At 38.6% G+C, this 7,579-nt stretch overlaps 2 non-coding genes across 2 annotated transcripts; both read left to right on the forward strand.

Moving 5' to 3' along the window:
• Positions 1 to 5,363: 5,363 nt before the first annotated feature.
• trnaw-cca (transfer RNA tryptophan (anticodon CCA)) lies at positions 5,364 to 5,435 on the forward strand. Its single transcript has one exon. It is a non-coding gene; the product is annotated as a tRNA-Trp (tRNA).
• Positions 5,436 to 7,011: 1,576 nt separating this feature from the next.
• On the forward strand, positions 7,012 to 7,085 carry trnan-guu (transfer RNA asparagine (anticodon GUU)). The gene has a single exon. It is a non-coding gene; the product is annotated as a tRNA-Asn (tRNA).
• Positions 7,086 to 7,579: the final 494 nt, after the last annotated feature.

The following is a 7,579-nucleotide window of genomic DNA, read 5'->3' on the forward strand; positions in this document are numbered from 1 at the left end:
TGGCTGCATCTCTGATCAGTCTTCTCCTTGTCTGAGCTGAAAGTTTAGAGGGACGGCCAGGTCTTGGTAGATTTGCAGTGGTCTGATACTCCTTCCATTTCAAGATGATCGCTTGCACAGTGCTCCTTGGGATGTCTGAAGCTTGGGAAATCTTTTTGTATCCAAATCCGGCTTTAAACTTCTCCACAACAGTATTACGGACCTGCCTGGTGTGTTCCTTGGTCTTCATGATGCTCTCTGCGCTTTCAACAGAACCTTGAGACTATCACAGAGCAGGTGCATTTATACAGAGACTTGATTACACACAGGTGGATTCTATTTATCACCATCAGTCATTTAGGAAAACATTGGATCATTCAGAGATCCTCGCTGAACTTCTGGAGTGAGTTTGCTGCACTGAAAGTAAAGGGGCCGAATAATTTTGCACGCCCCACTTTTCATTTTTTTATTAGTTAAAAAAGTTTCAAAAATCCAATAGATTTCGTTCCACTTCACAATTGTGTCCCACTTGTTGGTGATTCTTCACATAAAATAAAAAATTTATATCTTTATGTTTGAAGCTTGAAATGTGGCAAAAGGTTGAAAAGTTCAAGGGGGCCGAATACTTTCGCAAGGCACTGTACATACATTTATCAACTTGGAATATATTTTTTTAGCTCTAGGATACAGTTACCTAAATAATAATAAGAATAGTCATTGTTTAATTTCGGTTTGAACATTTTTTACACTAAACGCACTGTGGTAATTGATCGATACAGTCTTTATTGACTGTTTTCTAGATATTTAAAACAGGATCAAAAACAGAAAAAGAACCAGTACTCACCAATCGGTGAAGTTAATCGTTTATTCTACGGGTTTTCAATTGAATTAATTGGTTTTCGATAGATAAATGATCAATAACTCTCCTCCGTGCGCACCCTCCCGCGGTCTTGCTCTCTGATCCAGGTGCTCAGGCTGGTGTCTGTGACATTACAGCGCTCTTTCTAATAGAGCAGAGCGCGTCTCCGCTGGAGGAGACTCCTGTCCGGAGCCTGGGGGGCTTTTCTTACAGATATAACATCCCCCCCAAAAAAGAATACACCGGGCTGTGAAGAGAAGCAAATCATAACAGTTGTAAAAGGAGAGTGACAAACCAAGGAATGAAATTCATTAAACAGGAAAAAAAATAGTTTACTTCGCAGATGAATGTGTTACAAGGCGTACCTGTGTGGAGCAGTAGAGAACGAGTACAAGTCCCTGTAATAAGTGCATTTAAATGTTTTAAACGAATCATCAGAGTATAGAAGCCAGGAGGATCAGGAACCTGATCCTGGAGGTTAAAATGTGTATCCTGGTTTTATTTCCAGCCTGCTCTCAGTTCCATAGGTAGTCTGATTATTTAAATTAAATGTATAACTGTTACAATAATTCATCTAATTGTAAATTTATAAGACTGTGAGACACCTGTGAGAGACATATGAGAGCTGGTGATTCCCTGGGCTGGTGTGGAATCACACACAGACAGGTCTTCTTCTGTGTGATCTGAGTCCCACTGCTGAGAGCTACAGACTGGTCAACTGGTCACTACTGTAGACACGGTCATTGGCCCATCGGCTACTAATAATCAATATACAGTGTACTGACCAGAGTGTCACTACTTGTGTTTATTACATTAAAAGATAATTCCACACTCACGTGTGTTAGAAAACATTTATAAAACATGTTTGGAGATTGACATACAGTAAAGAAAGTAATACTGAAGGGCTGGAGGTCCTGGAAAGGGTTAATAGAAGCTGCTTGCTTCTGACCTGGAACAGAGTCCACAGCTGACAGATCAGTGAGTCTTGAGCCCAGTTCACAGAGAGGAGAACCAGGAGCTCTTCTCTGTCTCTAAGTGGCTGTGAGGAAGGAGAAAATGGGGAGATGTGACCTGAGTCCAGGCTGTTCCAGGATTGTCTGAACGTCCTCTGGTTCTGGATTGACGGATAAAAAGAAGTATGGAGCTTCTGTCCGATTGTCTCTGAGCTGTGAATCAGACTGAGAAGAGAATAATGATTTATTATTCTGCCTCTGATAATTTTTCTGTTTGCCAAGTGGTGTTACATCCCCTTCAGAAACTCTGCACAGACTGTCAGAGTGAGAGAAAAGTAGAGAGATGGACAGATAAGAGCACACGCGGTGAGAGATACATATGTCTTGATTTACTTTGAACCAAGTGTTCATTTCCTTTGTGGAACAAGTTGTTTCTGAACTTCAAGAAATTCATACAACTTCTGAAAGATAAAATATAAGTCTTGCTAATCAGGACAGAAGAAATACCGCAAGAAAATATCAGTGATTTTTCTCCTTTTAACGAAAAGTGGAGAAAAACAACGGCAGTGCATCTCCGTCATCTTAATTTAGCTTAATACAAGTATTCACTTCCTTTTCTGTGGATTACAGACTGCGAAAGATGAAATAAAGTTATTGGTTATTCATGGTCAGTGCAGAAGATATACTGCCGGCTGGCAGGAAAATGTCAGTATTTTATAATTCTTTAATTACAAACGTGTGAATGGCAAAAAGCAACGGGAGTGTGTCTCTCTGCAGCTATTAAATGAAGGGCTGGTGGTTCAAACCCACTAAGGGACGAGCTTCAGACTGTTCCGCTGTAACCATAACCTCTGCTAAAACTTGATGGGATTTCTTCGCAAGCCCTCCTGAAATTTGCAGGAAATATGGATTTTACTCGTGTGGAACTACAAGTAAACAATTAAGTACCTGTCAATGTCCAAGAAAACCATTTTCACGTGTGGAATTTTATCTTTAACTGGCTGTCAGGAGAATTCATTTATACACCCGTTGTATCCTTAGCAAAAATATTTTAAAATTAGAACACAGATTTGTTGGAGAACTTGACAATCCTTGACAATCATTATTAAATGAGCATTATACAATTGTGTGTTGATATTTTGTATATGTACCTTAATTGTAATAAAATTAAACATAATTGCTTTGATATGGATGTTCATTTGAAGGATTTGAGGAAACTATCAAGGATCTCAGAACAACCAAAGATACATTTGGGCATCTGCTATTGGTAAAGATTAAAGAGTACTGTAAGTGTGAAGCTTGCACACACACGAGAGAAAAATCAGTTTTAATGTACTTCATTAAACTGATGGTGTGCTTATCAATCGTGCATAGAATGTACATAGCTGAGGATGGTTTCAATCAGTCGATTTCTGGATTAAGGGCCCAGCACGGTTCCGCTGCACCACTCTGCTAACAGATGTCTTAGTGTGATTCAACACAACTACTCTATCTTTGCTTTCTAAAAGTGTGCCCGAGATGGAAAAGTCTAAATGGTAAACGCAGACGTCACTTTGAGCACTTGGTCTTTTATAGTACAAATCATCACACGCTGCCTTACATGGCGTGTCTTCAAGATCGTTGTGAACCAAACCTTCTGCCAAACTGAATCTTTCGTCGTTAATTCCCAAATCTTCAATGAGAATCAGTGAAACGAAAACCAAGCCCATGTACACACTCGCGTCCTAGCGTGAAAGAAAAATGATGTAAGCATTTGAGAAATAACGAGAGTAGTCTGAACATCTCCAGCCTGTCAACTGCTCTACAAAGAGATCGCTCCCTCTACACCCACTTTATAACGCTGAAAATGATTCAGGAAGCACAGCAAAGTTCTAGAACCAGCGAATGCATCTGCATACATAAAATGTCAATTTTTCAAAAGTAAAATCTTCAGCTTTGAAAGATTGTCATCTATATATTTTCGTTTTTCTCTTTTTTACATAACACGCTTTCGAGAAACAAACTGTCTTGTAATGAAGGCTGCATTAGAAAATGTGTATCTAGCTTTGTTAAATTAAAATCGGCACATCCCAGTGGACAAAAGATGTAGAATATATGGCTATTAAACGCATACTTTAGACGTATAAATGTGCTCTGTAACTGGTCTAGAAAGAAATTCAAATATACATATATCATTATACGTCAATTAGACATCTATGATTATATGTTTATTATACATAAATGGCTGGAGTTATATTATACGGATAAATTTAGAGGACTAATATACATATATAGTTAAAGGCCTATTATACATCAAATAAATATTTTATAGGTGTAGAAACTAGTAAATAAAGCCAATGATTTGTTTTAGAAATGTATTCTTAAAATATACAATTATTCACACCTGAAAAATATGTAGTTCAAATTATACATTATATACAATATTGTAATCAACAAATGGCTAATCATCATAAAAACACAACTAGTAAACTTTAGTTACAAATTCTAGTAACATGGCAATATATATAGTAATGACAAACAAACTAATCACATGATCCCGCTAAAATTTAACTCAAAACCACATTTCGATTCAAATATAAATTTTAACATTTACAACTTCTATATTTCCACGAAAATATAATTAATGCAGCACAAACGCTACTTTCTAAAAAAGACAGAATGAAACTGTTTGTTTTTGTGTTTCATGGTGATCCTCCTCTCGATACTAATGAAATGTTTAATATGATCCCTCGAGAAACAAAAAGGAGTCCATTTCCGCCTGGAATGATTGATGCCCCGTGGTACACTACGAGTTGCGTAAGGCTCTGTAACGCGCAGATGAGAAACTAACCTCTGCTTCTTCATTATATACACAGAGAGCTATATATGCGAGCTTACTGCCTCCTACGGGCTCTGTATTTGTTAGCGGTACAAGACCGGACGTGGAGAAATGAAGTGAGGAGGGTGTGTACATTAAAAGGCTCATATCGTCCCTGGAAGGGCTCAAACCACCACCCTTTTGGTTAACAACCAAACCACAAAGACGCATGTACAGCTTAACACTTCTCGGTCTCAGTGAAAGTGATACTCCGTAAAATTTCCAGAGATTCATTTATTTTTAAAGGAAAATCAACAACAGCGGCCGAGATCTACTGGAGTTTTTTCATTCTATACTGCGATTTATGAAGGGTACCCTGTGAAAATACGAGTTTTGACGAGACGGGATGGACATATAAGGTCAAAAAGCTTGGGGAATTGAACTTTAAGGTGAAGACTGCGGGTTCAGTAGCAGCAGAACCTGATCAGTATCAGTTGACTCCGATATACTTTGAAAATGAACTTGGGGATTTAGAGTCAGACGTGCTACCGTTGCACCTTGGGGTACTTAATTTAAAAAAATAGAAAAAACAATCAGTGTTCCTGGATCTGTAATTGAGAACAACACCTGCACAAGAGCTGCGCAGGAAGAATAAAATGTGGTCTGGGAAGAAGAGACTCTCTTTGGAAGAGCTGCGCTCTTCATAGGAGATTTTTTTTTTTTTTTGTGAAGCTGATTTGTCTCCTTTGGGGAATTCAAAGGTATGGACAGCCGTGACTTCGTGGCGCAACGGTAGCGCGTCTGACTCCAGATCAGAAGGCTGTGTGTTCAAATCACGTCGAGGTCAGCTGTTACTTTTTCAGGTTCTGCTGGTCCTGAACACGGAATTCACACAATGCAGTTGAGTTCTATCTGTACACCACATAGATAATCTAAACAAAATAGAGCAGTACAGGACACGCAGTGTGGAGCTCACACAGGCTTACAGTCTCCAGCATTGGAGTGAGGAGGAAAAAAAGAACTTTGTTTTTTTTTTAAGAGAAAAGGCACAGTTCACATCTGCTTAACATCACGTCCAACTTTAGAGACAGCTACTGTACATCAGATAATGGAATCCCGGAAGTTTCAGATAACTTTTTTTAATACAGGTTCAAGCAAACCTGAAAGTTAATGAGTTTCCGGACACTTTTGTTTTATTAAAAAGTGTCTGAAGCCTGAAAATGTAATTTGAAAAAAAAAACCGCTATTGGACATTAGCAGGTGCTTTTTGTAACGATTTGCTATTTCATGCTCGAAAACAAAGGAAACAGACCCAACGTTTGCTTTCAGGTGCGGTTCATTACATAATATACATCTATTACTGAGGAGCTATAATAAAATTTACACGAGCCAGGTAGAAGTCGAACCTATAATCTTATGATCCGAAATCAGACGCGTTGTTTATTAAACCGCTGGCATTTCACATGACTTGAATTTCCCCATAGTGTGCTCAGCGCCTCTACTAGTAATGCACCGCTCCGTCTAAAATTTCAAAGTGAGAAACATGTGTTTTCTGATTTTTTATGAGTTTTAAAATATAATCTCTTTAAATCAGACAAGGGGTTTATGTTTCGCACTGAAATTCCGATTGACTGAGAATTCAAAGAAAGACTGTTTTCTTCCACAACACCGTATAATTATCACATCCACCAGACTCCCCAACCTCTCCAGACCTTGCTGGGTGAGCAATTGCTCTGATAAATTAGGTCACGTATCATGTTAAATCATTTCTTCTCAACACAACATTTCCTGGTGCACGTTTTCTCTATGAAAAAAAAAAGACATTTTTCCCTTGCACGATTTCTCGTTTTTTATCAAAGCGTACAGAAATAAAAAAGAAGAAGAAATAGTGTCGCAAAAGAACTCTGTCGCCCTTGGGAGATGTCAAACGCATTGGACATGAAAATGCCAGATAAAAGCCAGTTCTCTTCGTTTCTCAGTGTCGGGGCTGCTATGTAAAAGAGGCAATTTGCTCTGAGCGCAGGTTCAGCGCTTACTGAACGCAGATGTCTCAGAGCGGTGTGTCCAAGTGGCTGTAAAAGGTGATGGGTGTCCTGTCACCGTAGCCTAGTTGGATAAAGCGCTTCTCTATTAACCAAAAGAACCGAGATTCAAATCCCAGCCGTGTCTTTCTTCCTATCTTGTAGTACAGAACGTATCATTTCGGGCAATCACAAAGGGCTTAATTTCGTTAAATGCAGGTGTTCATTTTCTTTCTGGAAAACTTTTTTTCCGTTTTTGATGAAATTCACACAGCTTGCGAAAAATGAAATTCAATTCTTGGTTATCAGTGCAGAAGAAATATTACCGGCTGGCAAAATAAACGGTAAGATTATTATTTTTTAACCGAAAACTTGTGATTCGATAGAAGAATCCGCCAGTCAGTCTCTGTGGCGCAATCGGTTAGCGCGTTCGGCTGTTAACTGAAAGGTTGGTGGTTCGAGTCCACCCAGCGATGGGATTCTTCTGCAATGTAAATGTTGTCTGAAATCAATTGGATTTCTCGGCGAAACCATAACCATTTTAATATTTGCAGGAAATGCGAGTGTTTAACACGTGTCAGGGTCACCGGGAAATGTCCAATAATGCCCAACATTGCAACTCCCCAGAAAACCATATTCACTCAAAAAAAATTATCGTTGAATCTTCATTTATACTCCAGTTGAATCCTCTGCTGAAATATTTTAAAAATACAATGCAGGTTTGTTTGAGAACTTGACAAGCATTGTTACGATAGCACTGTGCAGTTGGATTTTGATATTTTGACATATTTACCTTAATTTTAAACATAAATACTATACAGTCTATTGTAATTTTAAAATAAGTTAGCCGAGGATGCAAAGGGGTGAAAGGGAAAGGTCAGAAGGTATAGTAAAAACAAGGTTAGGATTGGTGGAGGTGGTAGGGGTGTTGATGGTTTTTCTCTGTAGAGGATGATTGAGTTTTTTATCC

This window comes from Lepisosteus platostomus, chromosome 5, assembly GCF_059453375.1.
Source record: "Lepisosteus platostomus isolate fLepPlt1 chromosome 5, fLepPlt1.hap1, whole genome shotgun sequence".
In the NCBI taxonomy this organism is placed as follows: Eukaryota; Metazoa; Chordata; class Actinopteri; order Semionotiformes; family Lepisosteidae; genus Lepisosteus; species Lepisosteus platostomus.